The following is a 10,156-nucleotide window of genomic DNA, read 5'->3' as shown; positions in this document are numbered from 1 at the left end:
TGGAATGGCCCAGGACAGAGCAGAAGGCTGCCTGGCGCGCCCCTGGAGACACCCACAGCCTCTCACCTCGAATTCTGGGACCATGCCCTGCTTATCTGGGCTGAGTGGCCAAAGGGAGAGTCCCCCTTCCTTCTTCCCCAAATAGGAGGGCCTCAGGGGCTCCATCTGGCCGTGTGAAGCACATTCATGTGTTCTGCTGAGCTGACCTCTGCCGGAGGGAATGCACCCTCCACAGGAGCCGGCTCCGCCTGACTTCCAGGCTCCGTGGCCATGTTGAAGAGCAGGACAGGAGCATCCCACTCTGCCCAGAGGCAAAAACGGAGCCACCCCTGGAGAACGGGGGAGGAGGACAGAAATAAACTCCTCTGTGGGGGATCATGTTGGCAATTACATTTGGGGCTTGGGTCCACCCAAAGGGAGAGCTAGACCACCTCTCCCAAAAAGTGATTCATGCTTTGCAGGCGGCAGGCACTTCCTTTGTGTGCCAAAGAGAAATGTGTGCCAGATTGCTGGAAGTGAGCAGCAGATAAAAATACAACTCAAGTCCCCGGAGCCACACCTCCTGGCTGCTTTGCAAATAGCCTGCTCTGGAAAAACCCGACTTGGAGAGTCCTCCGGAGTCAAAACTCGCCGCAGTCTGGTGGAGGCATGGCCTGCCCCCTGGTGGTCTGGGTCCTGCAGAGCGACACCGCTTTCCCACCCTTCCGACGCTGCAAGTTTGGCACAAAGTCCAAGTGAGCATTTATTTGAAAATAAACCTGTGTTCTTCCTCAACTTCGGGACTTTTTGATGGCATATCTAACAAAGAAATATTTCATCTCCATTCCCGACACAGGCTGTGCTTTCTATAACATTTACTGACTTCTCTCCTATTCAGCAAAAACAAGAAAGTTTTCCTGTAAGGATGAACTCTACAGACAGAAAAGTGGTTTTGTCGTTAAACCGTAAAGAGAAGAAAGGTTTAGAAAAGCAGAGAAACTCCAAGCTGATGTGCGTGCGTGCTGTTTGGTTCATTCCCTGGGTATCAAGTGTTATTGAAGATGCTGAAATTTAATGTCCGACATGGCAGCATAACACAGGCTTGAGAGGACCAGGCTCCCAGGGTTCAAATTCCCACTCTACCTCTTACCAACTGTGTGAACTTAAGCCAGGCATTTAAACTCTCCATGCCTCAGTTTTCTCACCTGTAAAGGGGGGATGTAATAGAATCTATTTCATGGAGTCTGTGTGGGGATTAAACGGGTTGATACACATAAGCTATTTGAATGATGCCCTGCACGTGCGTGGTGTGTGCTATACCTGCATTTGAGATTGCTGTTGCTGCTGCCATTGTTATTTTAAAGTGCAACAGTAAACAATTTAACAATCAGATCTCGATATACAAATAAGAAGTGTGGCAAACATCTGTCACTTTTAGCCACCAGTCTCCAAAACCCGTTCCACTTGGGGGCTGGTCCCTTTCTGCACTGTGGACATAAAGAGCGCCAAAATCTCCTTTTCCATCCTTGGGTAGGTGGGTTGTTGGCCAGGTAGCCTCCACGCAGGGCAGGAACCTACCGTGCAGAAAGGGCACACAGATGCAGAGACAGCCAGGTTAATCTAGGGTGGCAGAGGGGTGCCAGAGTCCTTCAGCAGAGCTGGGAGTAGTCAGTGCAGGTAGGAGGGAGAGAGGTGGCCCCGCAGGCCAACAAGTGCCAGGTGATCTTGCTGGGCCCTGGGGTGAGAGCCCCCTTGTTTCTTGTTTCACCAATTCTCTGCCCCTCCTCTGAATTCCATGAGCTGCCCAGTGGCTTCACTTAGTCATAGTTCTGTCACTTCTACCCAAGAATCCTGAGAGCAGCAGACTAGGGCCCAGAGAAGGCAAGTGGCTTACTCAGGGTCACACAGCAATTCCATGGCAGAGCCAGGCTGTACCTGCTTAAGTTGGCCACCCCTGTCCTAGTGAGCTAGTATGTCCTTCCCAGCTCTGCCATATCCAAGGTCAAGGACACAGGTGGCTCTTTTAGAAGCCACAACAGATTTGGAGGAGTAGTGACAAAGTCTTAGCTGCTGTGGGACATGAGAAAAGCTCAAACCGGTACCTACTAAGGCACGTCGTTTCTTCCCCTGCTGCCGACTTTCTTCTTAGTTACAGATCCCTTCTGTCCAGGCAACATCTGTGGTTGATGGCTCACGGGCTCCCCCGAGTGGTCATTGGCTGGCAGCAGAAACCCTGGAGGCTTTGACTAGGGACTTTCAGAACTGAAGACAGAGACCCTGAAAAAGAGGAGGGCAACTGTGCCTTGGCCTCTGACTCTCATGCATGGTCAGGTAAGGTCAGGCCCCTGGAAGCAGAGGGGGCTCAGACCCGAGCAGTGTTTCAGAGAGTGAATGTGTTTCTGGGACTGGATTCTCCCTGAGGCACTCACCTGGAGGTTTCGGCCCCTGGGGGCCCCTGCCACGCTGGTCTTGGTTATTCTGTGGATCTGTAACCCAGGCTCCCCATGTTCTGAGTTCAGTGACATGCATGGGGCTCATCTCCACTTTACGGGCTCCAAAGCTAGTTCACAAACTGCTGAGTATCACGCAGAAAGAGAGACGCATGTGCTCCAGGGCGGAGGTGTGCCTGAGCATGCCTCACTCATGCGCACACACACAAGCGCACACACATGCACACACATATGTACATATGCACACGCATGCAGGCACGTGCACACACACCTGCACACATGCATATATGGACACACACGTGCACAGGCACAACCACAAACCACTTTGTCAACATATCATTAGCTGAGCTGTCACTTTGTTTTTCTTTTCCACTTTTTCCTCAGCTGCTCTGGTAGAGCACACAATAAAAAACAGAACTTTAGAGTCATACAGAATGAAATTAAAATGGAAATGCTCATTTTTCTTGCACAATTAATTTAACCTCCTAAGCCTCGGTTTCCTTCTCTGTAAAATGGGGCTAGAATAGTATTTACCTCTCAAAGTGCTGTGAGATTAAAGAAGATACTGTTTTCAGTTTGGGGAACAGAGGAAGGCTCAGTGGATGAGTGGGGCTTTCTGTCCTCCAAGCTCCCAAGAAGAGGTGGAGGGAGCAGGTGTCATCATGGCACCAAGTCCTGCTCTTGACATTCAATTCTGTAAACATGCAAACCTCCCCTAAATGCCTGTGATGAGCCAGGTCCAAAGGTGATGAATAAGACAGCATTCTCCATGTCAAGGAGAGTACAGCTGTGCAGGAGAGGCAGACACATAGACAATTACAGGTCAGATGTGTGTCCTGACAGAAGTCCAGAGAAGGGGCAGAGGGGAGGGGTCATAAGGTCACATGGGGGTGGAGGGAAGGAAGAGAAGTGAGTCTAGGAGCTGAGAGTGAAGAAGTGTTACAGAGAGAGAGAGAGAAAGAGAGTGATCGAATACATATACACCATGTAGATATAGTGTGGCATGTGTGTGTGCATATGTGCCTGTGTGTGTGTGTGCATGTGTGCCTCTGTGTGTGTGTTTGGGATGAGAGGATGGATGCTCTAAATGGAGAGACTTGGAGAGAAGCCAATGATGGAAGAGTCTTCATGAGAAACTGAAGAAAACATGGGCTCCTTGGAGAAGGAAGTTCAAGACGGAGGAAGTGGCCCAGGTGAGGCTGGAAGGGCAGGTAGGGGAGAAGAGCCATGGAGTTGTCACTGAGGGGGACATTGAAAAATGCAGAAAGGAGGCCATGCTAGGGAGAAATGGAGAAAGAAGACTTGGCTAGGAAGCTGCCGTGAGCAGAGAAGCACATGAGTGGATTGAGAACTGCATAGGGCATAGGATCAGCAGGACCTGGTGAAGGCTGGGTTGAGGACATAGAGGAAGGAGGTCAAGGCCGACTCCCCGGCTTCTGGATTGGGTGCCTGGGCAGCTGGAGGGGGCAGCCACAGTAAGGAGCACAGGACGGGAGCCAGCCTGCTGGGGCAATGGGAGGAAGTTGGAAAAGCAAATCTACTCGAACATGAAATTGAGATACCTGTGAGAGGAGAGGAGGAAGGCAAGGGGGTAATCAATGGAGCCCTGGCCCAGGAAGAATTTCTTGTAAGGTGAGAAAGTCCTGGATGTGTGCATCCTTGGGGAGTAAAGGGCCACTGAGCAGGGAGAGGGTCAGGGAGGTGGAGAGGACTTCTGATATAGGTCATATTCTAGAGAAGTTGATATGGAGAATGATTTAGAGTCCCATTTAAGGAGCTCCCTCCCCATCCTTCTACATACAGGAGGGAAAGGAGGAAAGACCGCCAGGAAAAATGTCTATATCCTGGTTTCTATGTGCAGGGGTCAAGATCACAGTTTTGTAGAATCCAGAAAACCCCGGAGGAGCTATGCAATTCTTAGTCACTTTTATCTACCAGCATCCAAAACCCTTCCTACTGGCTCCGGTTCCTTTTCACAGTGGAAATAAGACACAGAAATTCCTTCTCCTCACCCCTGTGCAGATGGAGGACAGCGATGTGACCTCAGCACTTGAGCAAGTTGCTTACCCTTGGAGTCTCTGTGAGATGGGTGATGGCAGAACCCATCTGTATTGATTTGTAGTGAAGATTAAACATGAGAAGCAGGGAAAGAAAGGCAGGAAGCTCCCTCTGCCCCACCCCATTGCAGTCCAGTTCTCCCCAGATGTTGGCTGTTACTGTTGTGCTGTCTAAGCCCCTTCTTGCTGTGCAGGTTTGCACGTGCACCAATATTTTCCAGGTGTCCTCTGACATGTTCCAGAGAAAGAGGGACACTGAGGAGTGCTGCCTGCAGTGACACGCTCTGGGACCTCGGCACACAGCCTGGCAGCTTATGAATATGCTGAAACAGCTTCCCATCAGGTGAAGCAGCCAGACTCAAGAGAAGCAAGGAAGTTGCCTTGAATTTCTAACAATCATCTGTATTTTTTTTGGTAAAAATAACCTATATTCACTATGAAGTTATAAAGAAGCTAAAAACAACTCCAAATCCTGATTCCAAGAAACAACCATCACCCACTGTGGTAGGCAGGATAGGGATCCCCCACTTCTCAGAAAATGTCCTCATTGTAATCCCAGAAACCTGTGAATATGTTACTTTATGTGACAAAGGGGACTTTGTAGGTTTGATTCCATTAAAGATCTGGCGGTGGAGACACTATTCTGGTGTTCCCAGGGTAATCATATGAGTCCTTCCAAGTGGAGAACCTTCCTCGGTTTGGGCAGTGAGATGAGATAGATGGTGTTCTGTTCTTGTCTTCAGAAACACAATATTGTGTGTGTGGGTCTTCTTGGTCTTTCATGTCTACCGTCTTCTCTAAATTCCCTTTCAGGCCGTATTAGTCTGATTTGCGTTGTTGTAAAGGAATATCCAAGACTGAGTAATTTATAAAGAAAAGAGTTTTATTGAGCTCGCCGTTCTGCAGGCTGTGCAAGCATGGTACCAGCATCTCCTTGGCTTCCAGTGAGGCCTCAAGAAAATTTTACTCATGGCAGAAGGTGGAGAAAGAGGATGCGTGTCACACGGTGAAAGAAGGAGCAAGAGAGACGCCAGGCCTTTTTAAACAACCAGGTCTCGTGTGAATTCATTGCTGTGGGGCGGCACCAAATCATTCATGAGGTATTCACCCCCAGGACCCTATCGCCTCCCACCAGGCCCCACATCCAACATTGGGGATCACATGTCAACATGAGATTTGGAGGGGACAGACACCCACACTCTATGGCATGCCTTTGTTCTTTTCCATTTGTTTCATCTGTCCTCTGTTACTCCTGTGTGACACTAGTTGTCAATTCTGTTCTTTGTTGTTTCCAATATGGCTTTCAATGCCTCAGAAGGGTAGGGAGGAGGGTGCTGAGGTGGCCTGGGAGAGACTGCAGCTTCAACTAAGTTGCATCTGGACACCCCTTCACCAAATGCTTTCTCTTTCTGCTGCAGAAGCCTGCCTTCGCTCAGCTTTCAGAGTTTAAAAAATGATGTGGCTCACAGTTCATCCCACTACACCATGGCCCATCTATGCTGCGATTCTGTGCTCTCAGCCTCCCTCCCTTCTCATACCCTCAGCTCTTCCCTTAGGAAAAGGATAGATCAGCAGGGGCCTTCTTTTGTCTCTGCTCTCTCTGGGTCTTTACGACTGCATAACAAATGCAGCAGTCTTAGTGGCTTCAAACAATCATCATTTGATCATATCTTATGATTTTGTGGATCAGGAATTTGGGGCAGGCTCTGCTGGATGCATCTTCTGTCTCACATGGCAATGGCTGGAGCCATCAGTGACATTCAGTTGGTGACTAGTCTGGTCTTGGAGGATCCCAGATGGCCTCAGATTCCTGGGGCTGTGGTGAGGACAACTGGAAGGATGGGCTGTCTGGAGTGCCCCCTTTGTCCATGGGGTCTCAGCGCCCCTTGACATGGTTTCTCCAGCAGGGCAGTTAGACTTTTCTCATGGTGGCTCAGGACTCCAATGAAGGAGCCTGGCTGTGTGCCAATGAAGAAGCCTGGCTGTGTTCCAATAAAACTTTACTCATAAAAACAGCCTGCAGGCCATTGTTTGCCAACCTCTGTTCTAAAGAAACACTGTGAGTCTCTTTGGGGACATTTCTCCTGTCACCTCTAAGTCTTATTCCAACCTACAGATCATTTGATAGGCCTTATAGGACCACATCACTTTCACTTTCTCTCAGGACTCTGCATCCTACCTGTGGCCTCAGGAGGTTGTGTGGACACCAGTGGCCTGCTTTGCTTTGGCCCAGATGTCACAGAATGTGTGGCCCATGCATGTCACAGGCTGTAGTTTGGTAGTTTGGGGCCATGGCCATTTCCTTGTTTGATTGATGGGGTTGGTTTGGGCTTTTTTTTCCCTTCCTGTGTGTGCACGTGTGTGTGTGCATGTGTGTGTGTGTGTTGTTTTGTTGCTGTTGAGAGAGAGAGGAATGCCATTTTTATCTGGAAGTGAAAATTGCCTTTGAATGTGTCTGGGGGAAGTTTTCAAATGTGGTTGGAGGCCACAAACAGCCCACTGGTCTTCTCTTCCATCCGCTCTCTTCTAACCTGCCCTCCTTTTCCACTGTTTCTTAAAAACCCTCCCATTGTGGAGCAACATTATTTTTTTGAGTGGGTGTAAGACACAGACACAGATGCGGGGTTAGGACCTGGTGTGGCAGCTGCAGGCAGCACATTCTCAACTACCCATTTCCCTGCAACTACCAGCATCAAGATGCTGGCACCTCCTCCATGCCTGGGCTCCCCACACTCCAGTTTTCAGCTGCCACCTCAGGGATACTGCAGAAAGTAACGACAGCGGGTAAGGGAACGGAGCAAGTGGGTGCTGCAGGTCCTGCTGGCACCCAAATTCCTTATCATTAGGGTGACAGCACAGCACAGCTTTCTCTTGCCCTCATGATAGGGCAAGAAGGCTCAGAAGGGTGGTCAATGTGCCCGGCAGAAGAGGTATGACCTTTTGCCTTTGGAGAACATTGGATTTCCCAAAGCACAGCTTACAAGGTGCTCTGAGCTAGAACTCCTGCCTGCCTCGCCAGTGTCATCTTAACCAATCCCCTCTCATTCTGTTCCCTCTGCCAGGCTGAGTGAACCCATTTTCAGCTCATCAAGTGGGCCACCCTTCATCTTGCTTCTGGGACTTGGCTTCTCTGGTCTCTTGGCCTGGGAGGGACTGTCCTTTCCGTGCTCTGTCTGGCTAACTCTGAACTTGTCCTTAGAGCTTAGCTCATGCATCACCTTTTAGGGCACCACCCCCCTGCCCCCAGGCCATCCTCAGCCCAATCTTCATGATCCCCTTTCCTGGGACTTCTTAGCCCTCCCATTGCCTTTTCACCTTTTCTATCTTTTCTACCCATGAGGCGGTAGGATTTCCAGAGGTGAGGACATTCTATGCTGTGTCCCTGTGATTGGCACAGTGCCTGTCATACAAAAGCCACCCAGTAAATATTGGTTAAAGAAATACATGAATGAGACATAGTGATATGCACAGACATGTAGAGCTAGAAGAACTTATTTTTGAGTTAAGCCTCCCCAACAAATGATCTAATTTTAAAATGCAAACTTGGAGGCAGATAGAGCAGGGGTCTTTGCAAGCGGGCAGGTTTACACATCACTTGTAAAATAGGACAACTTTGTGCTTTTCATGTGCATTTGTTGTCTTTGGCCCCCCGCCAACACCATCCTCTCTCCTTTTGGGGTATTTCTCCTCCATCACTGCATGCCACCTGGGAACTATCAGTGTAGAAGCCCTGTCCTCCCTTAGGTCAAGGATGGATGTGAGATCAAGCAGGACCAATTGGACCTTCTCCCAGGATTCAAAATCTGGGGCAGAGAGACTTAAGGATGAAATTGTATTGATTGTTGGTAACTCATTCACTGCAGTAGTCAAACCTCAGCAAAGTTCTGAATAGTTCCCATTGCCTGTGGCAGAAATAACTAGTGCTGTCCAGAGTTCCACCTCTACTTCTTCCTGGAAACAGACTTAGACTACATTTCCCAGGCTTCCTTGCACTTAGTGGGATGTGAATGGAAGTGGTAAGTCCATTTCCCAACGTGGTCCATTACAAACCTTCCATACATGGGCCTCACTCTGTCTTATCTTGTATTGGCTGAATGGAGAGGATTCCATTCAGCCAATATCAGATGAGACAGAGTAAGGACCTAGAACTGAGAGGAGCTACAAGATGGAAGGAACCTGGGTGGCTAAATGACTGTAGAGCAAAGAGCCACCCTCCCACCCACCCCTGGCCTGATAAGGCTATGACACATTGAAGTGTATTAAGCTACTGAAATGTTGGGTTTCTTATTATGGAAATTACTCTACCTGCATTAATTCTGGTTGTGCCCACTTCAGAGCCTCCAGCTGTCCCATAGATTCTTTCCAACAAATTTCTTTTATACTCAAGGTTTTCTACCCATGGCCACATTTTGTTGTTTGCAATCAAAGGACCCTCATGTAGTGACTTGATGGTGGCTATAGAGACCATTTTCCAAAAGTAAGGTCCAGAGAGGTGAAGTAAATAGCCCATGAACAAACACATGTAAATGGCAGATCTGAGCCTGGAACCCAGACCTCCTGACTCCTCATCAACCCCCTTTCCATTGCCCTGGGATCTAACCTTGCCCAGAACATAAATCTGGATTCCTGTGATGGCAGCAAAATGCACAGTGTCACCTCCATGCATCGATTTTGCCCAGAGGACCCCGCGCCTGCATTGGGGGCTCAGAGCAAGGATCGATGTGGGGCCCAGATCCTTGGCTGTAAATCACAGCAGAGAGAGCACAGCAGAGCTATTTTCTGGCAATAAATTCACCACCAGCCAGCAGCCCAGCTTTTCTCCTTTCATGATTCTACCTCGTAGATCAGACACTGTTTGAAAGAGAGAGTGGGACCATTCCTTGCTTCGTTTATTTTCCCCTAATACTTTTAAAGAAACTTTTAATTTTGAAAAAGAATTTAGATTCACAGAAGAGTTGCAAAGATAGTACAGAGAGGTCCAGTATACCCCTTACCCAGCTTCCCCGCACGTTATCGTCTTCTGTAGTACAATAATTAAAAGTAAGAAATTAACGTCAGCACTAGTAGTAACTCAGCTACAACTTGATTGGGTTTCCCCAGTGTTTCCACTGATGTCCTTTTCTGTCCCAGGATCCAATCTAGGATATGATGGTCATCATATCTCCTTCGTATCTGCCAATCTGTTAGAGCTTTTCAACCTTTCCTTGTTTTTCCTAACATTGAGAGTTTTGAAGAGTATGTGTCTGGTTTTTGGTAGACTGTCCTTCAGCTTGGGTTTGTCTGATGTTTTCTCATTAAGAGAGTGTTGTTTTGGATTTGGGAGAAGAATAAAACAAAGATGGAAACGCTTCCCTTTGCACCATGTCAAGCTGCACATGATGTCAACATGACTGACTGGAAGTGATGAGAACTTTGGTCACTCAGTTGAGGTGACACCTGCCAGTTTCCACCATCATGCAGTTTACTTTCTTTCCCTCTCCATACTTGATTTGTCATGAGTGAGTCACTAGGTCTAGCCCACACCCCAGGAGAGAACTTTCCCTCAACACCTTTGAGACATGAACAATGCCCCCTGGGGTCTGATGACCTCCTGCTCAGCCCTAGGGAGAGGGGAGGGCCAAGCCAGTGGCCCTGGCTCAGCAGGTCCTACTTTTTACAATTCTGCTCAGC

Source organism: Gorilla gorilla, chromosome 8 (genome assembly GCF_029281585.2).
Source record: "Gorilla gorilla gorilla isolate KB3781 chromosome 8, NHGRI_mGorGor1-v2.1_pri, whole genome shotgun sequence".
Classification (NCBI taxonomy): domain Eukaryota; kingdom Metazoa; phylum Chordata; class Mammalia; order Primates; family Hominidae; genus Gorilla; species Gorilla gorilla.
Note: the sequence above shows the minus strand (reverse complement) of the source record.